This window comes from Oncorhynchus nerka, linkage group LG25 (genome assembly GCF_034236695.1).
Source record: "Oncorhynchus nerka isolate Pitt River linkage group LG25, Oner_Uvic_2.0, whole genome shotgun sequence".
Lineage (NCBI taxonomy): Eukaryota > Metazoa > Chordata > Actinopteri > Salmoniformes > Salmonidae > Oncorhynchus > Oncorhynchus nerka.
In genome coordinates, this window is record NC_088420.1 from 56711767 (window position 1) to 56720228 (window position 8462).

At 41.5% G+C, this 8462-nt stretch overlaps 1 long non-coding RNA gene across 1 annotated transcript; it reads left to right on the forward strand.

The window, feature by feature from the left end:
- The first annotated feature begins 2332 nt into the window (after positions 1 to 2332).
- LOC115108999 (uncharacterized) lies at positions 2333 to 7551 on the forward strand. The gene is made up of 5 exons (XR_003860456.2): positions 2333 to 3135; positions 3329 to 3460; positions 3587 to 3766; positions 6239 to 6348; positions 7471 to 7551. It is a non-coding gene; the product is annotated as an uncharacterized LOC115108999 (long non-coding RNA).
- The last annotated feature ends 911 nt before the right edge of the window (positions 7552 to 8462 follow it).

The following is an 8462-nucleotide window of genomic DNA, read 5'->3' on the forward strand; positions in this document are numbered from 1 at the left end:
ACCTCTCAATTTATTTTATTATTTAACATACATTGAATGCCATGTCCATTTGAAAAACAGTTTGTGATTTCCTATAAGTATTTACAAGTACTATAAATGATTGTGTGTGCGAAACATATCCGATTATGAGGGCCAGTCCTGGTTCACCAAATCAACAGGTGACCAGAAATAAATCCAGTCAAATCAAATTGAATCAAAGTGACATTGTAAAGGAATCAAATAAGTGACATTGAAAATATACTAAAAAATAACACTAAACTAAATCAAGTACAAAAGAAACATGCAGATCAAAGAAATAAGATGAAACAAAAATAGCCTAAAGGCATATAGTATGGAAATAGTTTACCAATGTGCAAAATAACTTCAGTGCATTAGCAGGATAGAATTATAATTAAAGTATATCTACATAGTGCAGTTAGGTGACATAACTATTGCACTAAAGGGATTTAAGTGTCTCTATTTATAAATGGTAAGTGTGTAGTAGGGTGCAATAGTCAGCCCAGTGTTGAGCTGTTGGATCAGTCTTGTGGCTTGGGGGTAGAGGCTGGCTTAGAGATAGGTGATCCAAGACTTGATGTTGAACCTCACTGTACATAGAAGTGTTTTGGAAATGTTGAATGGTTTGTGAGTGTCTGATTGAAACATATATATTTTTTTAAATGTTTTGATTTAAAAAATAAAATAAATACTCCAGTCTGAATTTACATGACTAAAACCAGGTAGAAAGTGTGTAGAAATTATAATAAACCTATACATTTTTTAAATAATTTAGCCTCAGAACTGTTTTTCATCCTTCACAATATTTTCAATATAGAGTTATTAGCAGTGCTATTTAGTGGATTTTGCTGATTTTGTGGTGTCAAACCAGTGAGTTTAACATTCTTCATCCAGAATATGAACAAAACTTAATTATTGACAATGAAATAGGTGGGATTAATTTATGACAGTTCTATATGTAGAAACAGTTCTGAAGAACATGCATCTGCGATGAAAGGACGTATCCTCTCTGCAACAGGCAATATGAGGGTTAGAGTACTATCTTAATAGAGGGATTTTGTCATGGAATTCATGCATGTTTATGAAAGCTAGCAATCTGGGTGAGTAACATTACCGTCATGTACATTCAAATTGAGATATAGTATCCTGTCATTCCAGAGGATGTGCTGGGGATGACAATGAGATGAGGGACGACATTCATGGGGGAACATACCACTGCTCTTTCAACAACGCATCTTTTAAAGATGAAGAGGAGGAGATGGTGGATGATGAACAGATGAAGACACCGGCAGTTTGATGTTGAGTAGTATTCACACAAGACTAGAAGTCAGATATAATCCAAGTACAGATGAACACAGCACCAACCATAGCTTGCTTGTTAGTTTTGATTGTCAGTGGTAAAGCTTGACATTTTTTGTGCGTGTATTGTATCACTGAAGTTTCAGAGAACAATTAAACCACTGAATTAGCTACATGGTTTAGTAATTAGTTAAACTAACTTCCACCAAACCAATAAAAAAAATGAAGTTCAACTTGTAGCTACTTCCGAAACTGCCGACCATGTTGGCTTAAACCCAAAAGTCTTCCACACCAATGTGTGAGGTGTTTCTCCACTACCCAGAAGCACCCAGGTGGTATTTGAGATCCAGTCAGGAAGGGCTGTGCTTCGCCTGTGGGAGCCCCGCCACCTGTATGGTGTGTCTGGACATGTGTCCCAAACACTCCCATGCTTTCCCCATGAGGGTGAGGTCATCCCGGGGGAAATACAGCATATTGGTGAGCCGGTTTCCTATTTCATGTTCTCATCACAAGCTTTTTAGTTCAGGAGTAGACTTAATGAAAGCTAGACTTTATACCAGAGAGCCTTTAATGCCTGGAAAATGCCATTTTGGATCCAAAGAGCACCTTTTTATATATATAACATTTTAAAATTTTCCCTATTCTCTCTCATCTTTCCTGTGCTCCCGGGATGGACTGAGATGCACTTTCAATTGAGATTCTCCAGCGAGGAGGATTTAAGTCCAGGACGAGGCTTACTCTGTTTCTACTTATGGCAGGGGTTCTCAAAGTGGGGTCCGTGGACCTCTGGGACCAGATATCAAAATACATTATTATTTGTATTTTTTTTTACATCAGATTTTAAAAATGAATTTGACTAATAACAGATTAAACAAGTTTTGGCCAAGGGTTACTTGAAATAAGTTTAGAGGGTATGATACAATATAATATGATTAATCTCCAATTTAGGTTCTTATCCCTGGGCAGGCTCACAGGAATATTGGTATCCACAGTACACAGTACTTCCCTGACCCCTGCTGCTATGTCTTTCTCTGGGGTTGATGACACCTGTTACGAATCCCTTTTGGCCCGACAGTCTAGGGGGGATGGTAATGAGACCCGTAACATAACTCATGCAAATTATTATTGTGACAAAGTAAAAGTGTGCACGAAATAACCACGACAACAGAAATCTACCGTCAAACTCTAGGTTTATTTATAAACACACGGTAATGGGGGGAGCAGGAAAAGGGGCTGAGCTGGACCCAAGAAAAGAAACAATAAGTATTCAAAAACACCCCTAAGCTAGACTAGCCTACTTTAACAACAGCTAACTAACTAACCAAAAATACAGTGGGTGGTCCGCCCAGTTCTAACTAGTGTATTTAACAAAGTTCACCTACGGGTAGTGTATGCCCATGGGCGACTTGTCTTGGTTTCCCCCTTTTCCTACCAGCAACAAACAAACACCATAACCAAAAACAATACTCACAGGTGATGACAAAGTGCTATGGAGGTGCTTTAACAAAAGAGAGGTGAAGACACAAAGCGAGAGTGAACCACAGAGACCTACAGACATGGCATTTACAGAGAGATTGAGCTAGAGATTGAGCTTGAGATTGAGCTCTAGAACAAACAAATGATGGGGTTTTTAAACCATGGGGAAGGAACTGTGATAGGGTAGGAAGTAGGAGGTGTGTCTTCTGATTGATGATTGATTGGGGAGTGATGATTTTCACCTGTGAGGGGAGAAGGAGAGAAAAGAAACACACACACACAGGATAACTGTATCCGTAACAACACCACTCTGCTGTTCGAGGGACACTTCGAGTGTGGCAACTTGCTGAAAGCAACAAGAGTGTGAGTACATAACATCCATAAGTATTGTCAAACCTCTCACACTGTCATTCAAAGTTCTGAGTGATTTACCATTTTTATTCTGTGTTGTGTGAATTCATTTCAAGCCTCGAATATTGTCACTCATCCTAGTCATGAGTGAATGAATGCCCACAGCCATTTACATTCTGTCTAATCTTATTTCGTTGAATTTCAGTGGTAAATGTAATTATGAGCTCTCTCTGCGCACCAACCTGTACACAGAGAAGCACACTCAGTGGTTCTACTTCCAGGTGAGGAACACCCGTGTGTAGGTGCGTTACCGTTTAACATCGCCAAACTGCTGAAGGTAGGTTGTTATTACCATTTTTACTGTGACTCTTTTCCCTCTCCCCTTTGGATTTTTTGTTGTTGTTGTGTTTTACCAGATTGTCATGTGATATAGCTAAGACTTTAAATACATTTTGATTTGAAGGTGACCAGCCTGTATGAGGAGGGGAAGCTGCCCCTGCTCTACTCTGAGGAGAAGGCCCAGGTCCAGGGGGTGGGCTGGCATCTTGTGGGTCAACAGGCCTCCTACCAATGTAACGGGCGCCAGCACAACAACCAGCCCAGCTACACCCTCTCCTGGATCTTCTGCTTCCCTTACTGCCAGGTAAAGAACATGAGAGAACGTGCTCCAGCACTCGAGCACCAAAAGGCAAGCACTCCCTTGATTGTAAATTGCAATTAAAAGCTTTGTCTAAAGGCCCAGTGCAGTCAAAAATGAGATTTTACTGTGCTCTTTTGCTAAGAAGCTATTTTGGTTTCTTTTTACATATATTTTAGGTACTTAATTGTTAAGGTACTTAATTGTTACCCAGAAATGATATGATATTGAGATAGAACAGCTGCATTGGACCTTTTAATTATTTTTCTTTATCTTATTCAAGCAACATGTCTTAGAAGACATGTCTTTAATACACAAAATGTGTATATATTTTTCCCTTACAACCAGCATGGATGCCTGCTACCTTTCCCACTGCTAGCCCTACACCAACCTGTGGGTCTACCCTAGGTTGTGTGAGGAGCGTAAGTTGCTGCTGTACTTTGATCTCCATACTCCTCCTTATTGTCTCTGTGTTTTATCCCCCTCAAGTCAAAGCCCATATCAACAAAGCATCTCAGAGTAGGCGTGCTGATCTAGGATAAGGTCGTCCCTGTCCATGTAATCGTATACATTAGGATCTAAAAGGCTAAACTGATCCTAGATCAGCACTTCTACTCTGAGATGCTTTGTAAATACCAGCCCAGTTGAGATGAAACAGCCAACAGAAGATCAGACCGTTAAGCAGTTTGAGAATACATTTTTCCTTGATTTGAACTGCCTAGCTTTTTCTCATATTGGCTGCCAGGGTTTCCAAGATTCAACTAATCTTAGCAAAAGACTGGCCTCTCAAACATCCGATATTTGTATGTCCTCCCCACAAGAAAAAATATTATAGCATACTATAGTATAAATACTATAGTACTAACTGTAGTGTTTTTGCAGACTTTACTGTAATTATACTGTAGTATTTACAGTTAACTATAGTAAAAGAAAACTGTAGTGTACAGTTGAAGTCAGAAGTTTACTTACACGTTAGCCAAATACATTTAAACTCAGTTTTTCACAATTCCTGACATTTAATCCTAGTAAAAAATTCCCTGTCTTTAGGTCAGTTAGGATCACCACTTTACTTTAAGAATGTGAAATGTCAGAATAGTAGAGAGAATAATTTATTTAAGCTTTTATTTCTTTCATCACATTCCCAGAAGGTCAGAAGTTGACATATGTAACGGATGTGAAATGGCTAGCTAGTCAGCGGTGGTGGGTAACGATGCTTCGTGGGTGACTGTTGTTGATGTGTGCAGAGGGTCCCTGGTTTGCGCCCGGGTATGGGCGAGGGGACGGTCTAAATTTATACTGTTACATTGATGCTGTTGACCAGGATCACTGGTTGCTGCGGAAAAGGAGGAGGTCAAAAGGGGGGTGAGTGAAACGGCTAGCTTAGTCAGCGGTGGTACGCGCTAAATAGCGTTTCAATTGTTGACGTCACTTGCTCTGAGACCTTGAAGTAGTAGTTCCCCTTGCTCAGCAAGGGCCGCGGCTTTTGGGTAACGATGCTTTGTGGGTGACTGTTGTTGATGTGTGCATAGGGTCCCTGGTTTGCGGCCGGGAATGGGCGAGGGGACGGTCTAAAATTACACTGTTACACATATACTCAATTAGTATTTGGTAGCATTCCCTTTAAAATGTTTAACTTGGGTCAAACGTTTCAGGTAGCCTTCCACAAGCTTCCCACAACAAGTTGGGTGAGTTTTAGCCCATTCCTCCTGACAGAGCTGGTGTAACTGAGTCAGGTTTGTAGGCCTCCTTGCTCGCACATGCTTTTTCAGTTCTGCCTACAAATTTTCTATAGGATTGAGGTCAGGGCTTTGTGATGGCCACTCCAATACTTTGACTTTGTTGTCCTTATGCCATTTTGCCACAACTTTGGAAGTATGATTGAGGCCAAGCTTTAACTTCCTGACTGATGTCTTGAGATGTTGCTTCAATATATTCACATAAATTTTCCTACCTCATGATGCCATCTATTTTGTGAAGTTCACCAGTCCCTCCTGCAGCAAAGCACCCCCACAACATGATGCTGCCACCCCCGTGCTTCACAGTAGGGATGGTGTTCTTCGGCTTGCAAGCCACCCCTTTTTTCCTCCAAGCATAACAATGGTCATTATGGCCAAACAATTCTATTTTTGTTTCATCAGACCAGAGGACATGTCTCCAAAAAGTATGATCTTAGTCCCCATGTGCAGTTGCAAACTGTAGTCTGGCTTTTTTATGGCGGTTTTGGAGCAGTTGCTTCTTCCTTGCTGAGCAGCCTTTCAGGTTATGTCGATATAGCACTAGTTTTACTGTGGATATACATACTTTTGTACCTGTTTCCTCCAGCATCTTCACAAGGTCCTTTCCTGTTGTTCTGGGATTGATTTGCACTTTTCACACCAAAGTATGTTGATCTCAAGGAGACAAACCCTTCTCCTTCCTGAGCAGTATGACGGCTAGTGGTCCCATGGTGTTTATACTTGCATACTATTGTTTGTACAGATGAACGTGGTACCTTCAGGTATTTGGAAATTGCTCCCACGGATGAATCAGACCTGTGGACGTCTTTTGATTTTCCCATGATGTCAAGCAAAGAGGCACTGAGTTTGAAGGTAGGCCTTGAAATACATCCACAGGTACACCTCCAATTGACTCAAATGATGTCAATTACCCTATCAGAAGCTTCTAAAGCCATGGCATCATTTTCTGGAATTTTCCAAGCTGTTTAATGGCACAGTCGACTTCTGTGCCATTAAACTTCTGACCCACTGGAATTGTGATTACAGTGAATTATAAGTTAAATAATCTGTAAACAATTGTTGGAAAAATGACTTGTGTCATGCACAAAGTAATGTTCTAACTGACTTGCCAAAACTGTACTTTGTGAACAAGAAATTTGTGGAGTGGTTGAAAAACGAGTTTTAATGACTACAACCTAAGTGTATGTAAACTTCCAACTTCAACTGTATATGTTGTATTTTGCAGATTGTAGTATACTATAGTATTTACTGTAGGTTTTATGCAGACTGTACTATACTGTAAAGACAGACAGAGGCACCAGTCTCACCCGTCTGTAATGTTTTTCCTGTACATGTGTGAGAGAGTACGTGTGTGAGAGAGCTGCAGAAGATTATGACATTGGAGGCAGGTCTGCCCATAGACACAGAACCAACTGATACCTCACTGACTGACCATGAGGCCAGCCACAGGCTACCCCATTCACCACAGAACTTCCTTTAGGGCCCGATTCAGAGCGGAGTTAATCACGCACAATTTGGATTTTGGCATAAATCATTAATTGACGAGTATAGTTGTGTTTCAGCATCAGTGGATCCAACAGTTTAGAGTCAGATGGACCTCCTCCTCACCTCCAGGCCTTCAACAAGGTAGTAACAGTGGTAGTAAGAACTAACAGTAGTGTTATTGTATCATCAACAAAAAGTACTGTATCTAGTCTGATGGAAAGGAAAGCGTGTCAGGTGAATCAGGAGCTAGCGGACAAACACGCTTGCACTGCTCTCCGACTAGGGAGAGATCGAAAAGAGTGGTGTCACTTTCACTCCCTCTCTCTCTCTAGCCCCATACACACTTTGCAGACGTTGTTTTGCATAACCATTGTGTTTTGTCTCCACTACAGTTCTGTTAACATTTTTTGTGCAAACTCTGCAAAAAAAATTGTTGTCAAGCATTATGTCAAATGCATTGTACAGTTGTAGAACCTGTTTGTGTTCCAGCTGATGGCTCCTCCAGCCGCACCCAGGAGGGAGCCTCCCAAATGGAGGGAGATACTAGTCCCCCCAGAGCCCAGCCTTCCAGATAAGGTAGTCTGTTGTGGTAGTCTAAAGAGGGAGTCTTAGCAAGGCTACATTTCATAATTATCTTACCTCCCTCAAGTGGTGTAGGAGAATACTGCATCTTCACATGCCCACAATATGACACCATGTTCATTTAAATCACTGAGTGAATTAAATCCCTGCATGAATCTCTGAACATTCTTTGAAGCATTCAGCATGTTCATGGCCTGTATCTCTGTTTTCTCCAGGTGTCTGTCCTATACCTGTTCTTCGACACAGAGAGGGGCCACGAAATCGAAGGTATATCCTCCATCTAATAACCTCCTCCATGTAGTCATTACTACACAATTTCCTCTATCTCACACTCTTATTCACAAGCCAAAGCCTTTTGGCAAACTCCAAAACGGGCTGTCATGTGCCTTTTACTGAGGAGTGGCTTCCGTCTGGCCACTCTACCATAAAGGCCTGATTGATGGAGTGCTGCAGAGATGGTTGTCCTTCTGGAAGGTTCTCCCATCTCCAAAGAAGAACTCTGGAGCTCTGTCAGAGTGACCATCGGGTTCTTGGTAACCTCCCTGACTAAAGCCCTTCTCCCCCGATTGCTCAGATTGGCCGGATGGCCAGCTCTAGGAAGAGTCTTGGTGGTTCCAAACTTCTGCCACTTAAGAATGATGGAGCACAATGTGTTCTTGGTGACCTTTAATGCTGCAGAAATGTTTTGGTAACCTTCCCCAGATCTGTGCCTCATCACAATCCTCTTTCGGAGCTCTACAGATAATTCCTTCAACCTCATGGCTTGGTTTCTGCTCTGACATGCACTGTCAACTGTGGGACCCCAAGTGTAGGACCTTGGGTTCCTGAGTGGAGCAGCGGTCTAAGGCACTGCATCTCAGTTGCTAGAGGCATCACTACAGACCCTAGTTCAATTCCAG